General features: G+C 39.3%; 1 protein-coding gene and 1 pseudogene across 1 annotated transcript in view; one reads left to right on the top strand and one right to left on the bottom strand.

The window, feature by feature from the left end:
* Positions 1–21,311, top strand: part of Gpr158 (G protein-coupled receptor 158) — a 345,101-nt gene that overhangs the window by 112,220 nt on the left and 211,570 nt on the right. The window lies entirely within an intron of this gene.
* On the bottom strand, positions 2,942–4,274 carry LOC110343270 (annotated as a pseudogene).

The following is a 21,311-nucleotide window of genomic DNA, read 5'->3' as shown; positions in this document are numbered from 1 at the left end:
GGCGACAGATCCCCTGGAACTAGAGTTGTAGACTGTTGTGAGCTGCTTGGTGGGTACTGGGAATCAAACCTGGATTCCTTGGAAAAGAAGATTGAGCTCTTAACTGATGACCCATATTTCAATGCCCTCTAGTTCTTCTTTTTTATATATCTCGATATTAATATTTTGTTAAATTTACTGCTTCCAAGCATTTCCCCTCATTTCATAGGTTCTTCACACAGTGTTGTTTTCTTCTTTCATTTTGCATAATTCCATTTGTGTGTGGAATCTTTAAGAAGTGGAACTCAGCATACAGGAGGAAAACAGACAGTTGTGAGGAGTCAGGAATAAGAGAGGGATGTTTGCTAAACCATAAATAATTTCAGCTACCTGGGATGAATAATCAACAGAGCTCTGTTTTATAGTATGACTAGGCTTAAAGTATTATGTACTTGGAAATTACTACGAAATCTTAAATTTTCTCACCACCGAAATTATTTGAAGTGATGTATATGTTAACTAGTTAAATTAATTTTGTATGTATATGTACATTATAAATGTGTCCAAATTTTGTCAGTTATACTTTAATGGAAGTGGAACATATTCACGAGAGTGAAGAAAATCTCAGTACCATGTGCGTCAGTCTGTCTATGGACCTGCAGTTTTAAAGGCTGGTATCCAGAAGCCTCGACTCTGAGTCACCTAGACAACCTATTTCCAGAGAGTTCTCCAGCTTTTGTCATGCCCTTAACTATTTGCTAGCACCATGCCTCACCACAGCTGACATATTGCTGTGCTCAGCAGCACTGTTGCTGTCAGCAATGCTCCAGAGAGTGAAACATCTCACAGGGGAACTGTTGAATTTAGTGGTACATACTGGATTGGCTCTGTTCTCTTGTGTCTTGGAATGACTTTCCCTTCTCAGTTCCCAACTCTGGGAAAAATTCCTTTTCTCTGGGGATAGACTTGATTCTGAGGAGTCCGTGACTTAAGAATCTTAGAAATGGAAGCAGGCCAGGGGGTTCTAACCTCACAGGCTCTTATAACTGTTAATGTTGAGGTCACAACTTTTTATCTGTGCTGTTCACTTTTAACTGTTGGGCTTAAGGGGAAAGCTAAAAGATGACACCTTTAGGGAAGGTTAGAAGAGAGACCAAGAGAGGACGAATGTCAAAAGGATCTCATTGGACACCAAATCTTCAATCATGACTACAGTGGCTGTAATTTTTTCAGAACTTTTAGAAGTCTGTGGACATTACTAGAAGAAATCTAGTAACTATTTGTGCTGACTGTCCTCCTCCAACTTAGCTCAAAATTTAGTTGCTAATTAGAAGCCATTTTCAAAAACAGTGGACACAGATTTAAAGAATGACAGAATTAACAGTGTGTTTTACAAACAATGCTACTGCAGAGAGCTTGTTCTCAGGATTGGTTAGTGCATTGAGTTCGTTTACTTGGGATATGCTTGTAAGTAGGTACAATTACTGTCTTGCTAATAAAGAAAGCAGAATATGTACAGCCTGGGCTTGATGTTAGATACTATTATGGTTTGGATGGAAGATGTCCTCCAGAGGATCCTATGTTTGACCATTTGCCACCAGCTAGTGGTGCTTTATTGGGAGGTTGTAGAATTGTAGGAGGTAAGGTTACAAGCTGAAGTAATTTGGGTCACTAAGGCCAGGCCTTGTGTGTCACAAGCCACCCACTTCCAGCTTGATAATTATTTTGTTAGAGTAGTTTCTTAGTATCTAGAAATCCTGAAGAATTTGTTAATAGTATAACGTACTCATTAATGATTTAGAAGTTCAGTGTGTTAAGTAAACCAACAAAGGCTATTTATTTTTGTCCACAGAAATGAAATAATGAAAATGCTATATGACATTTGTAATATACACCTATGGCATTTTATCCCTTCACTTAATAGTACCTCTATATAATGTTGCTTTGCATCTAGGATCTCAAGTTTATAGAAACAGACTGGAAGTTTTTTGTCTTGTCATTTGATTGACATGCTAACAAGTTTATTTTTCTTTGCTGTACATAATATACATACTAAGACACATTCTAGCTTCATTGCTCAGCCTGCCATATTAATATTTAGTGGTTCTCAGATTTCATGCTTTAGATTTTTAAATCTAGCCCAGGATCTGATTCTCTCTCTCCTGAGGCATAATCCCAAAGACAAACTGCTCTCTGTCATGCAGGATTGGGCTCCCACTATTGTGATGAATATGATTATGTAATGTAGACCATTTTCTTCCATGTAAGCTATCCTCTTACTTCTGTTTTCTATTCCTAACATTTTGCATTTTTATAATTGTCCCAGCAGTAATGACCCACATTGATTGAAACTATATATCTTGAGGAAACTCAGGTTTAGGAGAGGCATCTCAGAGCAGAAATGGGTTTTGATGAAGTTAAGAAAAGGTAAAACTGACAAATTTGGTGAAATGGACAGAGTTTCTTATGACGGAGCTCAGGGACTTTCTTTTATCCTGAGATTGATTTCGAATGGGATCCAGCAAGAATTCATAGGACGTTAGAGCTGAAATTTCACTGATTTAAAAAAAACACAAAGACCTGGAATAATCCATGCCGGGAAACACTTCTGTTTATGCCTTTAAACTTCAGGAACTCTCTTTTAATCTCAGCTAAACTATCCTTCTACGTTTCTGTCTGCTAGTGTTGCTTTTCTCCTTCTCCTCCTCCCCCCTCACTCTTCTGGTTCTTGGTATTTTAATTTAATTTAGGTATTGACATATATTAATCAATTGTTATAAGACGAGCTACTTTTACCCATGCCACTTTCTTTTTTCACAGTAACACAATATGACACCATAGTTACAACACAGGAAATAGGGTTGGTTAAACCAGTAAAAGGTACAGAAAGGACAACTTGGGAAAGAAGCCTTCAGTGTCTGTCCTGCCAAGAGAAGAGCACTCTGGTCCCCAGCTGTGGTTCCTAGCTGAGCTGAAAGCCCCTCTTCAGCTTGATGCCGGGGATCTGCTTGGCTGACAAGATGCAAAGAGCTGCTTCAAGTGTCCTCTGTAAGATGGTGTAGGTCTTTTCATCCTTGAAAGGGTTTCTAAGGTTGGTATGCTGGTCAGCAGAGGGTCACTCCTGGTGTGCTCCTCACAGTAGGGCAAGAGCTCCGCTGCTGCCTTTGAGACGTCTATTATTTTGATGGAGGACTCCAGTTGTACCTGCTGCACAGTGCCCTGCCTGAGCTGTGTAGTTGGTGCTCCCTATTTCGCTGGATACTCTCCATGATTATTCTTTCCCAAAGTCTGTACTGTCTATCTATCTTCCCAACTTCCCCTCTTTTTATAATTGTCCCCCAAAGTAGTGACTGACATTTATTCAAACTTGAGTTTTTATGCCTCATTCCCAAGAAACATGAAACCTAGAAGTGGAGTTATATATTGGACTTATAAGACATGCAAGAAGAGTATGATTTCAACCTTAATGATTCATGGAATTGATTTATCCAAATAGCCCAGGGAGTCTTTTCTATGTACATACCTTGGTTCCTGTCCCTAGAGAGGCCAATTTCTTACTTTTATTGGAAAGAAACTGAGGCCTAGAGACAACATAGTCCCAAACTCACTTGTGTTCAGTGAATGTTTATTGGAATGATGTAAGGATACACACACAGGTACTGTGTTTCAATAGCTTGGGACTCAGAATGTACTAATTATTGACCTGGGGAAACATTTGCCTTCTTACTCTCATCTCCCTGTCCTCCTGTTACAACACACTGCCTCTCCTCTCAGTCATTTCTGTAAGAAGTCTGTTAGGCTTAAATATTTTAAATCATAAGCATTTATATTATTATATTATTTTATATTAATTTCCAATATTTAGAATTATTTCTTTTAGTTTTAAAAATTACACTAATTCTCAAAATGATTTCTCACTAGGGAAGGATAGTTATTTTCCATATTAGAGTGGCATACATTTGCTTGTTTCCATAGAATGAGCATTGCATGAAAGATATCTTCAGTAGCAGGAGAAAGAGGGTGAACTGAGTTATTGATGCTTGCCTCACCTTGAGTGGTCTTCAGAGAACTAAGTCCCTGAAAGCAAGTTTAGACAATGTTCCAGAACATGATCATAGGGTCTTAAGGAAAGAGACAAAAAGAATAGCAGACTAGCTTTATTTTTTGATTGTTTCATTTATTTCCTGTCTCACTTTTAACTTTTACTTTATCTGTTCTTTGAAAATTTCACACAGTCATACAATATATTATGATCATACCATTTCTCACTTACCTCCCAGAACTCCTTTCCTCATATCCCCCTCCCAACCTCATGTCTTCCTTTTTTCCCTTTACAAACCATTGAGTCTAATTCATGCTGTCTGTATGTGCATGAGAGTATGCCCATGGTCACCCCTAGAGAAAATGGACTCTCACATCCCTGGCAGGTGTCAGCTGTCAAAAGTCTTGCGAGCACTTTCCACAGCCACACTGGAATGTTGATTGGTTTGGTCTTGTATAGGTCCTGTGCAGGCAGCCACAATTGTGGTGAGTTCACGAGCCCAAGAGCCTTTGCCCTGCTGTGTTCAGAAGACAGTGTTTTCCTAATCTTCTCTGATACCTGGCTCTTACAAAGACTGTCCAATGTCCTCTGAGTCTTGGGTGGATGGGTGTGATACAGATGTCTTGTTTATAGCCGAGCAATCCATAGTCACCTATTTCCTGTACTTTGACTAATTATGAGTCTTTATGTTAACCACTTTTCTTGCATTAACAAGCTTTTCTGATGAGTGAAAATCACACAAATCAATCAAGTAAGGATGAATATTTAGAATGCAGTTTGGTGTTGGTGTTATGATCATTTAGCAAAAATAAAAGTTTTAAGTTCTCCCCCAGAGCATATGACCTCCCTAGCCATGGGTTTTTGGACAGGCTTATTGTACTATGTATGAGTCCTCTGCTATGAAACAGGCCTTAAATCCAATCAGAAAACTGTTGGTTACTCCATAACATTGACAGCTACTACTACTATGTGTGAGTGGGTGAGTCATACTAGGTTAGTTGTTACTGAGGTTCACATCAGCTTTTTCCCATAGCAGCTTGTACAGCACTGCCTACATCCATGAAGGATAGCATGTAGGGAAGAAGCTTCCAGGTCAATATGTGTGAAAGAGTCATATGAAAACATGTTTTATCTTTTAAAAATTTAAGCCTAGAATGAAATTCTTCACCACATGACATTTCATTTTCTTCTAATTTCCATACCAGCAACAACACATGCTGTGGTCCATGAGGTTACATGGTCTTGTGTCCAAATAGAATGTTGTTAACATGTAGGCCTGCAAAAGACATTGGATTTGTTTACCCACTGCCAAATATCTAAGTCTTTAGGGTTCTCTTATGGGTAGAATGTTTTAAATGTCCTTGTTTAGGCACATAGTCTATCTCATTTTTTTTGGGTATCCCAATGATTCTAAAATTTAATGTATAGACATGGACCCTCACAGTGCTGCTAGTATACATCAATTTACTAATGTTGAGGATTTTCATTAATTTCAGCAGCATAACACTGCAGATGCCCTTAGAACCTATTTTGAGTGTAAGAGATGTTGCTACCTACCCCTTGTCCATTGCAAAGAGTAGATAGGGACCAAATAACTCATAGATTGTCATTCAAGAGGAAAGGTGTCATTCCTTACTATTTTTTAAACATCTACTGAATGGGAAGAGAACAAAGACAAGATATATAAACAGAAGTTACACATCAGAATTCTTCATTTGCAAAGGGCAGAGCCGCTGTTCTTTTTTCCCTCCTACTGTCAATAATAGCAATCCTCCAAAGGTCAGTGGATGGCCGGGAGCATTAACGGAGCACACATGACTGGCCAGAGCTCCTTATCTTCTCTCACTTGGGTTTATTTCAAGTCCTGGGCCAAATGCACATGGCCCACAGGCAGTCTCCTCCCTCTACTCTTGACAGAGCTCCTCTAGATATTGCATTATTTTGAAGCTGATAGATTATGGACAAATTACTGTAGATCCTTCAGAGGAAATGCATTAGGTCTATTTATAAAAACACTAAATGGGTCAGGAGAGATGGCTCAGAAGTTAAGGAAACTAGTTACTCTTCCAGAGTTCAATGCCCAGAACCCATATGGCATCTCACAGTTCCAGGGGAACCCAACCCTTCTTTTGACCTCTGTGGGCACTGCAAGCTTGTGATGCCCAGGCATACATGCTGGTAAAACACCTGCACACATAAAATAAAAACTTAAGACATCAATGAAAAGTGAGAGCGATGTTTTAATTTACAAGTGCTATAGACAGTAGCTAACACATATAAAATGACAGAAAGTTAAGGTAGATTTAACTTAAGAGTTTTAAAGTCACTTTACAGCTAGCAAAACATCTTTTGTAACTTTATATACAGAAAATATCATGAGTAGAATTTGGAACAATTATTAGAATAAGAATTCAAAGAATGCACTATCAGCCTAATCTATTATTGTCACTTCTACAGATTATAATTATTCAGCACATCCTACTGGAAACACACCCTACCCCTTTGCTTTTTTCTCTGTTATTGTAAAGCCTCAGGGTCCCTGACAGCCTGGTTGACATCAAGAGCTCTGAAAAGTCAGAGGCACTGCGACAGTCTAATTTCAGTTTCAAATAGGCATGCATTTTCTGACACATTGTGTAATCAGAGCTGGAAGCTATGATGTCTGAAGGAGCTGAGGTCTCTATGATGTCTGACAGAGCTGAGGTCTGAGTGGGAAAATCTTGAGAACCAGATTGCAATCATGTTGTGACCTGGCATTCACTTCCATGTGACCAAGTTCCCCTATAAAGGAGTACACATTATTGTTTCCTTTATTTCTTCAGGAATCGCTTCTGAGAATAAATGCACAAAAGACAAACAAAGTCAGACTTTGACTTAACTCACTGCATCCATCTACTTTATATTTTCATCTACTCCCTATTCTTTAAAAAAAAATGAAAAATCCTTGAAAAAAGTATCTTCATTGCAAATGTACCATCCAGGGAACGGGTAGGAACCAATGTAGAGTTAAGGAAATGCTAAGACAGAAGGATCTCCTGGTAAACAACCAGCCAGATGGAAAAGGTCAGTGAACATCTTTTATTTTTTTAAAAGTAGTTTCTCTCCATATCTTATGTTTGGAATGAATAGTATATAAATCTCTAGAATACTGACAGTCCCTCAGGTATTACAAATAATTTTATTCACAACATAGGTGCCATCTCATTATATAATGTTTCTAGAATCCTAACACAAACTCAGAAGTTATTACTAAAGGGAGGGGAACAAAATAGCTATTCCACTTGGATGTTTTTACAGACACTTGGATTATTTTACTGGCACATATATTTGATTTACTAATGGCTTAAACTTGCTCAGATGCCAAGGATGCAACCATATTTTTATTATTAATATTTTATTATTCACTAATAGGTTTTTGCATAGGAATAGGAATTTCTAATGTTATAAGGAGGTGCTGTCATATAGTTATAAAGAATGGGACACTGTTATTATAAATAACTTGTTGACTTAAATTCTACCCCTAACTCTGATTTAAAGTAGCTCAGATAGTTATTGCAATTCTCTATGACTTGCGTATTAGTTTTTAAAAGTTACTCTGCTGTTGATGTGTAGGCCTGTGGAATTTTCCAAAATACTGGAGTTTATCCTTATTATTTAATTCACTAAGGCCTTTCTCCAAATAACACTTTCTTTTCCTGCCAAGGGAGCTGCAGAGACAGAAATAATAACCAATACAAGCCTCCATTTTCCTCTGGAAGGTTATAGAGCAATGTTGCTGTTTTGTTTACGGTTTACAATAATTCAGTACCTTGGCTATATCATGCTTCTTTCTCCAAGACTAAGTTGTGGCATTGTAAATTACTAGTAAGGTGTGGCAGGAATTATGCCAAACATCTTCTTAATGGGTTTTAAAACTTTCTTGTTCCAAGTACAACTAAATGGCTCCACCCTTGATCAACTGTGGCCATGGAAAACTTAAGAAATGTTCCATGGTCCTGTTGCATCCCTACTAAAAGGAGAGCTAATAGTAAGCAGTGATGCCTATGAACATAATGTATCTTTGTGTACCAAAATCATTCTAAATGGTATTATTTCCTATGTATTTTTGTGGTTTTATATATTATATTGATGATCATGCAAATGGAAAAGTTGGTAATTTATAAGTATGCAGGGTTTTGCTAAGCACAAATTTTTATGTGTAGTATTTTCTGAAGATAGGAAGTATTTGATGAGCCTTTCAAATAGAAATAGGATTATTTCTTTTAGTCCTTACTAATATTTGATATTTAATATTTAAGAATCACATATATTGAGTAAGCTGGTCTATATTGACATAGATCTAATGTGACATTTGTTGAGTTTTTGTACAATGAGCACATCTAGGTTCCATCATTCACGGCAGGTGCAAATTGCCATTTCCCATAGTTCCCTGAATGTAATACTATTTCCCATAGTTCCTGCACATAATGCCATCCCCTACAGACTCTCTGTTTTTTTAATGGCAAATACATTTTACTGGTGTTGAATATCATATTCTTGAGTATGCAGCATGCACCCTTCGAACCTGGGTTCTTTTGCCTAATACTAGATAATGTGAGGTTTATTCATGGTATGTCCAAGAAGAACTTTTTCATTTTCATATATTTGAGGAACATGTCATAATGTATTTAGTACATTACAAAGGACATAAGGATTGTTTATATCCATGAGCAATGTAGTCGGGAAAATTTTCTAATGATTATGCATACATATTTCTGTCAGATGTATACTTACATGCAGGATTGCTGAGTCACAGAGGAGGGAAATAACCTCTTAGTGACATATTAAAGAAGCCTTACAAAGTGGTTATATGGACAAACACTTCTACCCATCACATACAGTTGTGACACTTGCTTCCTGGGATTGACAATGTGTGATGTTGTTCATTCTGATTATAGCTTATGGGATATGTAGCGATAATTTATTTTAGTTTCAGTTTCATTCTCCTTGATTACTAATGAGGTTGAACATCTTTTGGGCACCTTTACTTTTGAAGTTCATTCTTAAGTCTCTTGACTTATTTTTCAAAAATATTTTTTTCACATTACTGATTTATAAGATATATTCTGCACATATATCCCTTGTCAAAGGTAGATATTGGAATATATTCTTATTCTGGTAATTATATCTTGTTGAAAGAAATTTTCCTTCATGAAATTTCTAGTGTGTGCTGTGACTGAAAGACTTTTCTGTTACCCTTTGACCCACATCCAGTTGAGTTTTGGGCATATAAGAAACACAGTAAAATATGTTTATTTCTTCATATGTTCAGTTGATTACACTCCCTGTCTCATATGGCTTTGGGATCAATCTGATTAATTTCTCAATCTTGATCAATATTACCTATTAGCTTATATTCTGTTTCTGTGTCAATAATCAGAGCTTCAATAATGTTTTGTATTGACACTCCAACTTTCTCTCAATTGTTTTAATTATTTCTCACATTTCTATAAATTACAAATTGAGATTTAAAATTTACTAAGTTGGAATAAAAGAACCCTGCAAGGCTTTCACATTTACTTTGATTTTCTTTAATTTCTGTCAGTGACACACTGATTTTCTGTGAGGGTCCTGCACAGACTTTGCTGCATTAATTTCTAGTTGTGTGGTAGAGAGATGGGAGAGGCAGATAAGTGGAGCCATTTGTGCACTATGAAGAGAGGCAGAACTGAAAATGCAGTGGTGGTGACAAACAGCCTGATCTGAGAGGTCTGTGCTACCACCTGAGTCCATAGAGACGTCTGGGTCTGTGGCCCTTCTGCAGCCTGGGTCTGTGTCGACGTCTGTGGCCCATGTTATAGCCAAAAGCTATGGCCCTGGTGGTAGTCTGGGTTTCTCCCTGAAGCCATGCTGGTATCAGAGGGTCATGCTGAGCTGGTCCCACCCCTCACTTGGGCAGCACAGGAGAGCAGGTCCTGGAGGCATGGATGAAGGAGAGTTGGTGGACAGATCAACTCAGCTACCACCCAGGCCCAGATCCAAGGCTCTGAGTTGGCCCACCACAACATCTACACCATCCGTGAGCTCCTGGAGTGCATGAAGGAGCCAGTCATGCAGAACCATAGCTTCAGGATCCCCATGACTCAGGACAACTGCAGGATTTCTGAGAGGAGTTTTGGTGAGTGTCCAGTATTGATGGTGTACCAGAACCCAAGGCCTTGAACCAGGCCACTGATTCACTACAATGAACATTTGCAAGTAAAGATGCGGGGCAAAAGAGAGCACTGTGTGACACACCATAGCTCCCAACGCCACTATGACCAATGGCTGTGTGGTGGAGACGTAGGAAGACGGAGGAGCAGAGTGGTGCATGCACAGCAGAACTGGAAATGCAGCAGCTATGTGGGATTGACAGAAGGTGGAGATTGATAGAGGAGCAGGTCATGCCCAGAGGGGTCAGCAAATGATTTTTAAATTTTCAAAAATTTTTAGGGGGGAGTTTACAAGGACGGATGGTAAATATGGAAGGACTGGAAATGAGTAGGATTAGGGTACATGGCATGAAATTCCCAAAGAATCAATACAAAATTATGTTTAAAAAGAATTTCTATCACAGGCTATGTTTCTGGGATGCTTGTTCTGAATTTACTGTACTGCTTCTGTGATTGTACACTTTTTTTCTTGTGTTCTGCCAGTGTGGAGAACTACACCAGACAGTTAATGTAATATTTATCCTTGTGCCTTTGGAATGATCACAACATTATAATAAAGGATTGTCATTTTACATATAACTGGCTGCATCTTGCTTTATACCTGCAGTTCAGAAATCAGAACTGCTTTTGGGAAAAGCCATATTTAGATTCCAGTCTCTCACATGGCACTTGCCTTAGTAGCACTGGACTCCAGCCTTTGCTTCTCTTGCTAGTGATACTGATATTCATATTAGGTCATGTGTCCTGCATGGACACTGTGATCTTGACAATGCCTTGGAGGGGGAATCTGCTGATGGGGGTTGTCCTTCTGTGTGATGTGAATATATGTTTCTCTTATTGGTTGGTGAATAAAGCTGTTTCACCAGTGGAGACGTAGGAAGTACCCAGGCAGGAAGCAGAGACAGGGCTACCAGGCAAGGAGAATTGTGGGAAGAGAAACACGGAGAGTAAGTCTCAAGAGAGCCGCCATGTAGCTGCCAAGGAAGCAAGAGTATCAGGTATCACCGGTAAGCCAATACAACATAAAGATACACAGATTAATAGAAATGGGTTAATGATTAAGACAGAGCTATCCAATAAGAAGCCTGAGCCATAGACAAAACAGTTTATAATTAATATAAGTCCCTGTGTGTTTATTTGGGACTGAACAGCAGCAGGACGAGGTAGGACAGAAACTTCTGTCTACACCTTACCTGACAGAGTGCTCTCTTCCAGGTTTTCTCTCAGAATCCAGCTGGCCAGACCCTGGTTGTTCAGACTGCTCTCCAAAGCTTTCCAGAGATTAAGACTTTCTCTTTGTTTTGCTTTGTTTGATAGGGATTTAGGAGTGAACACACAAGAGGGTTAATTTGAAAACAGATACCATTTAATGGTCAGAAGAGTTCCCCATAATGTGAAAAGCCCATAAGCAGGGTCCATCCATTTCAAGAGGATACCAGGAAACAAGTTTCCTTACACAGTTTAAACAAAAGCATTATAGTTAGAATAGTTCTAAACATTTGTCTAGAATGTTCAGGGAATTAAATATGATGGAGCTAGTGTGTATCCCACAGAAAAGGACATCACCTGTTCAGAACACTCAGACATCTCATCTTTTCTCTTCAGTTTTAAGTGGTTTGAACAAAGTCAAACAAGCCAGAAGCCTTATCAGGGTTCAGCAATCTGTTTCTTCTTCAGTCTTCAATTCACTCCAAAATTAGAAGCATGGGAGTCAGAGTTTCTTATACCTCTGAAAATTCTGAATATCAAGGATATGTTCATCAACATGGTAAACTACACTAAATAGTTGATCAGTGTGCAATGAACGCTATGCCCCCACCCCAGCTCATGTTTGGACACTTGTTTCCAACTAGTGGTGCTATTTTGGAATGTGGGGTGTGCCTTTGAAGATGATAGAAAGTTCCTATTCACAGCACTGCCCTTTCCCTGCTCCCTGGCCCATCACCAAGTCATGCCTATTCCTCATGGAACTGAACTAGTCAACCATGTCTCCACCATGACGCCCTGGAACTCTCTGCAATCATGAGGCAGACTAACTCTTTCCTCCCAAAGTTGCTTCTGTCAGATGCTCTGTCAGTGATGTAAAACCATTCAGTTCCATTTGGAAATGTGGAAATGTTCAATTTTAGGTGGTGGCTCAAAAAGATAACAATATTATCTCTCTCTCTCTCTCTCTCTCTCTCTCTCTCTCTCTCTCTCTCTCTCTCTCTCTCTCTCTCTCTCTCTGAAAATGCTCTAGGATATAGCCTCCCAACATAGGTAGTTTTTCAGGTTTTGAGGCAGAGTCTCACTAAATTATCCAAGTTGGCCTTGAACTCACAATCCTCCTGCCTCAGCTCCCAAGTATTTGGAATTACAGACCTGTGTCACCTGGCCAAGTTTGCGATATTCATTTCTAATACCGAAGTATGCTGAAGGGGGTACAGAGATGTTTTACATTCATGTCATTATGAAAAAAATCTAAATTTTCTTTTCTTAGACTAGGATGCAGGCTTGCAAGACATCTGATGGAAACTTGTTTGCTTAGATTACAGACTTTATTTAATGCTTCGTTTGAACTGAGGTGTGCTTTGTTTAGCAGAAAGCTGGGCACACCATTACACTTAGTACTCTTGCTATTTGTCTGACACTGGCAATAGGAACATTATATATTCAGAGGCTTGAGCATCTGTGAAGCTATTAGAATAGTGCATGCAAAACTATGAGTTATGTGGAATAACAGCAAAATCTTGCTTTTCTTTCTGTGATTCTGGGTATGCCTGTGGAGATCAGAGGCCAATATTTGTGTCTTTCTTGATTTTTCTACACCATATATTTAAAGAAAGGGTTTGCTCACTGAATTTGTAGCATATAGATTTAGTTGGGCAGGCTGATCAGTGAGTTCAGGGCCTCTGCCTCTGGGAATACAGATGCAGGCTGCTGTACCTAGCCTTTCTGTGAGTGCTGGAGATACGAACTCAGGTCCTTATGCTTGTGTGGCAAGCACTTCACACAATCCATCTCCCATCCCCTATTTATATCTTACAGTTTACATACAATACAGCCTGGACAGAGAAGGGTACTGACTTAGTTCTATATAGCCACAGTAACGAGAAAAATATATGATTTCAGAGAGTGGGAATACATGTCTGAAAGCCAGAAACAATTACACTCCACTCTCCCTACCATGAACACTGAACACCCACCATGAATTATGTGCTTTTTCTCAAGATGGTAAGACTAAGGCGCTGTTTCTTTTCAGTGATTTTCCATGACTTCCAAACATTTTACAGCAAAGGCAAAGTACTTTTCCTCTAAAAACAACAGCACAGTCATTCCACTAAGAGTTGAAACGATGGTTAGAAAAATTCATATATGGATTACTGAAGAAAAAGTACCAGGGAGGAGGCTCCAGAGCAAGGAGACTACAGAGTTGAATAAGCCAGAGCAGCTGGGCAGCAAACATGGGTGTCATCACTAGTGAACATTTAGGCTCTAAAGGAAGCTTACTTCAGGGTTTAAATGACCAGAGAATGCATACACATTTCGGCGCTTAATGATACAAGCAAAAGGGAAGACATCAGAATTTTGAAAGCAATCTAGCATGCTATTTTAAAGGGTTATTACCCAAGAAATATGATCAATTACTGACAGATGTGTGTACTTGGTTTTACAAACAAATAGAGGCATGATAAGTTCTTATCTCCCAAGAAGAGATAAGGGATAATAACTCAAGAACAATAATTACCAGGAGCTTTCAATGAACTCAGAGCTGGTTGTGAAGAAAAGCAGAGCAGTATGAACAGGTGAGACAAAAACAACAACAACAGCAGCAAAACCACTTTCTTAGTTTTAGATTGTTATATGATACCACCTTTTTAAAGATCACTTGTTAATTGTAGACAAAAGACCAGCACAGACCTTTAATGTGGAGATGGGTAAAAATCCAAAGTAAAGGTTGTTATTATTAGTTTTCTCCTATAAGAAATTGAAATCTGTATGTCTGTGTTAGCTTTCACAATGGTTTGCATATCACTTATAGAAGCCACCTTAATAAAGAGCTTTCCTCTGTTTTCAGCTAGGGGAACTAATACAAAATAACAGGCAACACATCAGATCTTATTGTAGAAAGGAGAAATGGACAGCATCCATTTTGATAGTATGAGTTCCTGAGGAATCATGGGATTTGCATGGCTGTGGCAGGTGGTACCTAATGGGCAGATCAATGAGATTGTAACCCTCACAGTAGTGCGTGGTGCTCAGAGCATGTACTGAGCATGAGGCACCAAGGAAAGTGAGGAAACTCAATGAAATGTGGCTAAAGCTCAGGTCTGTGCTACCCCTCCAAGCCATTCCAAAGTGCACTCAGTGAAACCATCCTGCAAACCCCATGTAACCCTGCCCACTCTTCACTGAGTTCCCCTGAAAAGCAGCTATGTGTAAGGCTCTTTCAAAGCTCTGTAGTTGTGGATGCTCCCAGAACAGGAGTGCCATGGAAAGGCAAAATCAGCAGTTACGACCACTTTCATTCTAGTTTTGATGCATGGAGAGTCACCTTGACAGTACGTGCGTGTTCCTCCTTTCCCACCCAAAAGACCAAAACAAATTTGACATACATCTGGGAAATGTTCCTAAGTCCTCGAAATTGCAAGTGTCAGTTTTAATCAGTTGCCTCCATTTTATACATCGGAAACACTCTGTGATTTTAAATGTGTTTCTAAGTCTATGGAAAGAAGTGGGCAACAGATTCCAGATATGGCCCACACGGAAGTCCACGCTAGCCTGACTGTTTCTAGGCCTTTTCCCAAGGCATTCTTCATAAGGTTCCCATGGTTCAAAGACAGAAACAAAATGAAACTTAGCATTGATCATCTAGCTACTTTGTTTTGTGTCCTTCATGGCTGTTATTCAGAGCCTAGGAATATGCTTTGCTCTAACATGCTAGTTATCAAAACTCTGAATTATTTTTCCCCTGAGTTATCTATGTAATCTTCTAGAATTGTATTCTCATATTTCTTGTAGTCTGTAAATGGTGTAGTCTCCAAAATTTCACATAAAAATGAATAAATCATGTTGGAATTTTACTGGGTGGAGCTTGAATTTAACTGTTTTTAGTCACTGACAAAAGATCTGTGTTCTGTTCCATGGCCTCCTTCCGTGTCTGCTCACGGGGCAGAGGCTCCTGAGCAGGGTGTGAAGAACACAGTGGGGCAGTTAGAGCCTCCCTGGTTCACACAGGAGCTTGAAGCATAGGCAAGCCTGGAATACATAGCAAAACAAACGAAAGACACAAATCAACCACCAGAGAAAAGATTATCAAAACATTTGAAGAAAAACCTTCTTGGGGTAGAGCTGGTGGCACCGGCCATACCTGTTGTTTGTGTTTTCATGTTGAAAAAGAGTCATAATGTAGGACAGCCCTAGACTCAAGATCCTTCTGCTTGGGCTCCCTGAGTGACAGGATTATAGACACATGGAGTCACATCCAGGCCACATCCTTTAACAATTATTTCATTCACATATTATATTTTTATGATACTTTGATGAATTTTTTAAAGATCTATTTATTTATTACAAATACAACACCCTGCCTCCATGTACACACCACATCTCATTACAGATGGTTGTGAGCCACCATGTGGTTGCTGGGAATTGAACTCATGACCTCTGGAAGAGCAGTCAGTGCTCTTAACCTCTGAGCCATCTCTTCAGCCCACTTTGATGAATTTTCATCCACTGTTTCAACCTTCCCAGAAGGATTATAGTACTTGGAAACTGACAGTGATGTTAGTGACTATATAGTCAACTCTCATTTTGCAGGAAAGTGGAAGAGTGGTTAGCTCAGTCACCTGACTACAGTTTCTGGTTTGTTAGCACAAGTGACAGCATGAGACGCTTATCCCTGGCCCACTCCATCATGTGCCACCCCCATCACTGTTAGCACAGCCAGCTTTTCTGTGACCACAACAGGTATAAAGCCTTTCTCAAAAATGTAAGGGATTTTAGTAGCTGCTGTCATCTGTGTGTGCCTCCCCCCTCTGACCCCTCTCCTCCCCTCCTTCCTCTCCCCCTCCCCTCCTCTCCTCTCCTCTCCCCTTCTCTTCATGACTGTCATTTAGGACCTGGGATTATGCTTGGTAGTAACAGGCTAGGTAATGCAGTTCTCTGATTATTTCCCTCTGATATACGTTCATCATCTAGATTTATATTCCCTGAATCGCTGCATTCTTTGACTGCTTTTGTCTTCTGAAACTGTGATGTATGAAGGGTGGGCTATATTATTGTCATATATCAAGCCAATACGTAAAGTTCATAGGTCAGAAACATTTTTTTAATATTCTGTCATGTCTAGGAAACAAATGCATACAGATAGTAAAAATGGACATTAAAGGCTGTATATACTGTTGCTGTGAGTATTGCCCAGAATTGATATTTTAAGAAGAAAGACAACTACATTGAGTATTTTTCATATGATAGAAGAAACACCACACTCTAATTTCATCAATTAGTATTGTAATTTTATGTAGGCTGGTTATAATAGTGATGACACTAGGAAGTGTACATTGGTGTTAAAAGCTAGTGGGATGGAAGGGGGTTGATGGGATTGGCCTTACCTCACATTTCACATTGCCAAGGAAGTGAAAATGGATTATTATTTCCTTTTGTGGAGGTAAAGGTAGATTGTTTTTGGAAAACACAAACAGTGAGTCTATAGTTACTCCCTAAAATCCCCCAGAAGAGTGGTTGAAGTTATGGGAACGGGCAGCTGTCGTGAATGGTGTGGGAAGTGGGAATTTTGATAATATGTTCTCTACCCAGATGAAAATTGCTTTGAAGAGTCATTCTAGGCAGACAGCAATTTACTTTATAAAATGTTGAAGTTTATTTTGGATTCTAGAGAAAATAAGCAGCCTAATTTCTGATGTTTACTATTGTTTCATCACTTATAAGCCTCTGAAGAACCTATAGCTACATTAGGCAATTATCCAGACTCTGACTTAAAATGACCTAGATTTATTACCTTGGTCTTCTGAATGTCAGAATTCTGAAATTAGTCTCCTTGGAGAGAAGTCAAGGGGATTCAGGGTTAGCAGCCTCTATGGAGGTCTCAGGAGAAATACTTTCCCTGGTCTTTGTAATTTCTAGAGACTGCGTGTATTCGTTGGCTCCAGGACTTTAGGGCAATACTCTAACCACCATTTTTGATGTCTCTTCTTCTCTGTCCTTGGCATCCTCTTGGGAAAGGGTCCTTGTGAATCATATTGAGGCCACCTGGATTGTGAGTTACACTCTGCATGTCAAGATCCTTGTCTTTCATCTGCAAAGTTCCTTTTATATGTAAGACAGCAGTGTTACTGTAGCAAAGGTGCTAATATTTATTTAAATAGCTTTAGGGTAGATGTTACTCAGCATATGAAGAGAATGACCACAGGATCCAGCAAAGTCATGCTGGTAATACTTTTTAATTAGACCAAAGGGAAGCTGACCTTACCAACTTTTCAGAAATTTTACTAATGTGGTAGCATAACGTTGTGGAAATGGGACTTGCCTACTTGGTCAAGTCATTATTGCAAAGATTCTTTTTTTTTTTTTTTTGGCTTTATCCAGGGATTTTATTACAGCCACTATTTCTCACAGAAGTTTCCTGACAATTTCTTTTTTTCTTTTTTTTTTTCTTTTTCAGTTTAAATTTAGATAAGAAACAAGGTTGCTTCACAAGTCAGTTCCAGGTCCCTCTCCCTTTCCCTCCCCTCCTCCTGTGCCCTCCCCCCCAAACCCCCCATTATCCCCTCATTTCCCCAGGGAGGGTGAGGCCCTCCATGGGGGTGTCCATAGTCTTTCATTTCATATAGGGCAGGGCCTAGACCCTTCCCCAAGAGTTCAGGGTAAGAGTGCACCTCACATTGTTGGATGGGAGTCCAAAGTCCGTGTGTATACTTGGGATGGGTACTGATCTGCTGCCCAAGGCTCAGTAGATTACCCAGGCCTCCTCACTGACACTCACATTCAGGGGGTCTTGATCAGTCCCATGCTGGATTCCCAAGCTGATGCCTGGGATTTAAGAGTTAACCTTTGTCAGGTCAGCAGTTTCTGGGGGTTAAACCAGCCCAGTCTTAATCCCTTTGATCATCAGTCCTCCCTCTCTGTTACTGGCTTTCTTGAGTTCAGCTCAGTACTTAACCAGCCACTAAATGAAGTTTCTGTTTCCCAGACTCTCTGGCCATAGGATTGTAGGCTGGCACTCCCCACATCTATGTCTAAAATCCATATATGAGAGAGTACATGCCATGTTTCTCTTTTTGTGACTGGGTTACCTCACTCAGGATGGTTTCTTCTAGTGTCATTCATTTGCCTGCGAATCTCAGGATTCCATTGTTTTTTTCTGCTGAATAGTACTCCATTGTGTAGATGTACCACATTTTCTCTATCCACTCTTCGGTTGAGGGACATCTAGGTTGCTTCCAAGTTCTTGCTATTACAAATAATGCTGCTATGAACATAGTGGAACAGACATCTTTGTTGTATGAATGGGCATCTTTTGGATATATGCCTAAGAGTGGAGTTGCTGGGTCTTGTAGGTTTATTCCCATTTTTCTGAGGAATCTCCATACTGATTTCCAAAGTGGCTGAACCAGTTGGCACTTCCACCAGCAATGGAGGAGTGTCCCCCTTTAACCACATCCTCTCCAGCATAAATTGTCGTTGGTGTTTTTGATTTTAGCCATTCTGACAGGAGTGAGATGGTATCTCAGAGTTGTTTTGATTTGCATTTCCCAGATGGCTAAGGATGTTGAGCACTTTCTCATGTGCCTCTCAGCCATTTTAGACTCCTCTATTGAAAACTCTCTATTTAGTTCTGCAGCCCACTTTTTAATAGGGTCCTTTGATGTTTTGGAGACTTGCTTCTTGAGTTCTTTGTAAATTTTGGAGATCAACCCTCTGTCAGATGTGGGATTAGTGAATATTTTTTCCCATTCTGTGGGCTGCCTTTTTGTCACAAAGATTCTTATGGTGAAGATGATGCCAAGGCAATGGAACTTGGATGAAGTTGATCTGTGAGTTGTAGTAGAGAAGGTGCCACCTTTACCCAGTGAAATGCACAGATGTCTGGCATATTGCAAGGTGAAGCAGAAGGGGCTGTATTTCAGTAGATCAACTCTAGCTTACCAGGACCGGTGGGAAACAGGGGGGTGATGTTTGCCATTTCTGATTATCTTCCGTGAATTTTTAGATATCTACTTTTTCATAAATTATAATATTCCATATAAAATGGAGTGAATTAATGTGTTATGAAAGTGAGTCATAAAATTTTTTAGGTAGAGTTACAGTCACACATGAAGAAAAGAGAAGAAAGGCTAAATATAAGGGGATGAGGAAGTCCTGATGCAGGTACTGGGCATGGGTATAAAAGGAGGATATGAAGCTAATTGTTTTCTAGTTCTACCTGTCATGGGTTTTTTGTTTGTTTTGGTGGTGGGAAAATGCATAAAATATATTTGGTACTAAAAAGTGTGGAGTTCTACAGCTTCCATTCTAAATGCCTGTTCTAGCTATGTAGAAGTTTGTTGAGTTGTATAGACTTAAAGATAAGTGAATTTTGGTTTATGATGTTTTTATTAATTTGGAATATTTTATGACTAAGCTTGTAAAATTAAAAAAAATAGAATCCCCTGGAGAGTGGTTTAAAATGTCCCTTTGCCGAGGTTAAGACTCTTAACTAGATTAGTTGGTGTTCTTATGAATTGCTACCTTTTCTTTTCTTCTCTCAAATCTGTCCTTTGCCTGTGAACCTTGCATTGAAGGTTGTATTTGTAGAGCGATAGCACAGTTATTTTGCCTTGGCCACACTGGCTAATCTATATACTAATTTAAAAAGAATTAGACCAGGCTCTGAAGTAGGGATGGTAGGAAAGGTAAAGAAATAGAATCTCTCTTAGTGTTCAGTCTCTAGGGAGGGTCAGTTAGGAGGGAGGCAATTCTCTTATTTCTTTACTGTTTTCTGACATTCAGTTGCCTTGGAGACAGGACGATTGTTTCAGGATTAGGCCTGAATGTCAGAGAGTCAGTTGTCAGTGTGTGGCCATTCTTTCTGCCCTTCTGTGTCAGGCAGGAGTACATGCTGGTATATATTTGTTATATTGTTTTGTGGATCTTTATTTCCTGGACTTGACTTTACTATTGGTTGATTTATTCATTTACTCATTCAGCCTACAAATAATTTGGTTGTAAGTCATTCCCATCCTATTTGACTATATATAAATGAATATATAAATGATTTTAAATGAGAATTATAATGAGACAGTTGATGAAGCTTCTAAATTAAGGGATTTAACATATGAGGAGGCAAAGAAAGAACAAAGTATCTCTAATCTGTCTTCAAAAACCATGTGAACCAGCATACCAGCAAGCAAAAAACTGAGAAAAGCAAATACAAAGGAAAAATAAACAAAGATTTTGTTAAAGAAAATTGTTAATACTAAGACGAAATTAATTATTTGGCTCTAAAATAATGTGGGGGTAAGAGTAAGTGGGGTGGGATACTCAAGTGTAGAATAGCCACTACAATATTCTGTAATAACATTTACCATAGTATAATAATTAAAGAATCACAGCCCAGTGCAGGAATTTATCCTTATAGTACGATGTGCAATATACACAGCAGTGATTGAAGGGAAGGGAACTGTACCATGTCTGTGTGTGATGAAGACCTAGGGGAAGCAGGTCCATGACCATTTGGGAAACACCATCATGTTTCTCTCATTTCAGTCAGTTGGCAATTTTCTCTCTCCCAGTCTCCCAGTGCTGGTGCTTTTTTTTTTGTTGTTTTTTTTGGCTTTTCGAGACAGGGTTTCTCTGTGGCTTTGGAACTAGCTCTTGTAGACCAGGTTATTCTCGAACTCACAGAGACCCGCCTGCCTCTGCCTCCCGAGTGCTGGGATTAAAGGCGTGTGCCACCACCGCCTGGCAGTGCTGGCCCTTTATGTTGGAGTATAACATTGTAAGGGTTTGTTCCTGTAAACTGTGCCTCTGTCTGATTCAGAATCCACAGAGTTTGTAACATAAGAGTTTCATAGAAATTCAGCCAAAATGATAAATAAAAATAGTCAACCCTCCCCAGG

Source organism: Mesocricetus auratus, unplaced genomic scaffold, assembly GCF_017639785.1.
Source record: "Mesocricetus auratus isolate SY011 unplaced genomic scaffold, BCM_Maur_2.0 Super-Scaffold_100013, whole genome shotgun sequence".
In the NCBI taxonomy this organism is placed as follows: domain Eukaryota; kingdom Metazoa; phylum Chordata; class Mammalia; order Rodentia; family Cricetidae; genus Mesocricetus; species Mesocricetus auratus.
Note: the sequence above shows the minus strand (reverse complement) of the source record. Positions and strands in the feature narration are given on the sequence as shown.